Source organism: Antennarius striatus, unplaced genomic scaffold, assembly GCF_040054535.1.
Source record: "Antennarius striatus isolate MH-2024 unplaced genomic scaffold, ASM4005453v1 scaffold_36, whole genome shotgun sequence".
Taxonomy (NCBI): Eukaryota; Metazoa; Chordata; class Actinopteri; order Lophiiformes; family Antennariidae; genus Antennarius; species Antennarius striatus.
In genome coordinates, this window is record NW_027172348.1 from 12,501 (window position 1) to 15,000 (window position 2,500).

Below are 2,500 nucleotides of genomic sequence, written 5' to 3' on the forward strand. Positions count from 1 at the left end.
GTCTGTCTGTCTGTCTGTCTGTCTGTCTGTCTGTCTGTCTGTCTGTCTGTCTGTCTGTCTGTCTGTCTGTCTGTCTGTCTGTCTGTCTGTCTGTCTGTCTGTCTGTCTGTCTGTCTGTCTGTCTGTCTGTCTGTCTGTCTGTCTGTCTGTCTGTCTGTCTGTCTGTCTGTCTGTCTGTCTGTCTGTCTGTCTGTCTGTCTGTCTGTCTGTCTGTCTGTCTGTCTGTCTGTCTGTCTGTCTGTCTGTCTGTCTGTCTGTCTGTCTGTCTGTCTGTCTGTCTGTCTGTCTGTCTGTCTGTCTGTCTGTCTGTCTGTCTGTCTGTCTGTCTGTCTGTCTGTCTGTCTGTCTGACTGACTGACTGACTGACTGACTCAGGTAACAGTCGCTGGCCGCCAACCCGGAGCCACATAATTCCTTAACCCACACGCATTCCGGGTCGTTACTGGATTCTGTGGACCATCAAAGTAAAGGTCAGGGTGGCACCTGGGTCACCTGTATCTTACAATATCACAGTATCGCTTCTCGGCCTTTTGGCTAAGATCAAGTGTAGTATCTGTTCTTATCAGTTTAATATCTGATATGTCCCCTACCCGGGGACTATATATTAAATTGATTTTTGGAACAGGGAGATGGAACAGGAGCTTGCTCCATCCTCTCCACGCATCGACCTGGTATTGCAGTAGCTCCAGGAACGGTGCATCTCCCCAATGTTGTTCAAAAATAATGCGGTGCGATCACAAGCATGTGATCATGCGATGATCTGTCAACGCTTTGAAAAATGTTTACGCTTGAGTAAAAAGTGAGTGTACTTGGTAGGTTGGATGGCACTGTATAAGAAATATTAGATTCTTGCATTTTTTGAACCTTAATTGTGATGAATAATAAGTCATTTGAATGTAATCTGGCAAGAGCATTATATCGTGACCAACAATATAGTGGTGTTGTATAACAGCTGCTCTCAGGCAGACAGGAAGGCTGTGTTTGTAACGTCCCCATTTTGCCAACCTGCGGCCATTGCCTTTGGGATATGCTTCCTGTCCTGTCCTGTCCTGTCCTGTCCTGTCCTGTCCTGTCCTGTCCTGTCTGTCTGTCTGTCTGTCTGTCTGTCTGTCTGTCTGTCTGTCTGTCTGTCTGTCTGTCTGTCTGTCTGTCTGTCTGTCTGTCTGTCTGTCTGTCTGTCTGTCTGTCTGTCTGTCTGTCTGTCTGTCTGTCTGTCTGTCTGTCTGTCTGTCTGTCTGTCTGTCTGTCTGTCTGTCTGTCTGTCTGTCTGTCTGTCTGTCTGTCTGTCTGTCTGTCTGTCTGTCTGTCTGTCTGTCTGTCTGACTGACTGACTCAGGTGATAGGTCAAATGTTAAACAGTCGCTGGCCGCCAACCCGGAGCCACATAATTCCTTAACCCACACGCATTCCGGGTCGTTACTGGATTCTGTGGACCATCAAAGTAAAGGTCAGGGTGGCACCTGGGTCACCTGTATCTTACAATATCACAGTATCGCTTCTCGGCCTTTTGGCTAAGATCAAGTGTAGTATCTGTTCTTATCAGTTTAATATCTGATATGTCCCCTACCCGGGGACTATATATTAAATTGATTTTTGGAACAGGGAGATGGAACAGGAGCTTGCTCCATCCTCTCCACGCATCGACCTGGTATTGCAGTAGCTCCAGGAACGGTGCATCTCCCCAATGTTGTTCAAAAATAATGCGGTGCGATCACAAGCATGTGATCATGCGATGATCTGTCAACGCTTTGAAAAATGTTTACGCTTGAGTAAAAAGTGAGTGTACTTGGTAGGTTGGATGGCACTGTATAAGAAATATTAGATTCTTGCATTTTTTGAACCTTAATTGTGATGAATAATAAGTCATTTGAATGTAATCTGGCAAGAGCATTATATCGTGACCAACAATATAGTGGTGTTGTATAACAGCTGCTCTCAGGCAGACAGGAAGGCTGTGTTTGTAACGTCCCCATTTTGCCAACCTGCGGCCATTGCCTTTGGGATATGCTTCCTGTCCTGTCCTGTCCTGTCCTGTCCTGTCCTGTCCTGTCCTGTCTGTCTGTCTGTCTGTCTGTCTGTCTGTCTGTCTGTCTGTCTGTCTGTCTGTCTGTCTGTCTGTCTGTCTGTCTGTCTGTCTGTCTGTCTGTCTGTCTGTCTGTCTGTCTGTCTGTCTGTCTGTCTGTCTGTCTGTCTGTCTGTCTGTCTGTCTGTCTGTCTGTCTGTCTGTCTGTCTGTCTGTCTGTCTGTCTGTCTGTCTGTCTGTCTGTCTGTCTGTCTGTCTGTCTGTCTGTCTGTCTGTCTGTCTGTCTGTCTGACTGACTGACTCAGGTGATAGGTCAAATGTTAAACAGTCGCTGGCCGCCAACCCGGAGCCACATAATTCCTTAACCCACACGCATTCCGGGTCGTTACTGGATTCTGTGGACCATCAAAGTAAAGGTCAGGGTGGCACCTGGGTCACCTGTATCTTACAATATCACAGTATCGCTTCTCGGCCTTT

General features: G+C 47.1%; 3 non-coding genes across 3 annotated transcripts in view; all 3 read left to right on the forward strand.

Annotated features, from left to right (window-relative positions):
• Nucleotides 1–514: 514 nt before the first annotated feature.
• On the forward strand, nt 515–705 carry LOC137591974 (U2 spliceosomal RNA). The gene has a single exon (XR_011034939.1). It is a non-coding gene; the product is annotated as a U2 spliceosomal RNA (small nuclear RNA).
• A 786-nt stretch (nt 706–1,491) lies between these two features.
• LOC137591975 (U2 spliceosomal RNA) lies at nt 1,492–1,682 on the forward strand. The gene has a single exon (XR_011034940.1). It is a non-coding gene; the product is annotated as a U2 spliceosomal RNA (small nuclear RNA).
• Nucleotides 1,683–2,483: 801 nt separating this feature from the next.
• LOC137591976 (U2 spliceosomal RNA) overlaps nt 2,484–2,500 on the forward strand; it is a 191-nt gene continuing 174 nt past the window's right edge. Inside the window, exon 1 of the small nuclear RNA XR_011034941.1 lies at nt 2,484–2,500. This exon is cut by the window's right edge and continues 174 nt beyond it. This is a non-coding gene — a small nuclear RNA (U2 spliceosomal RNA).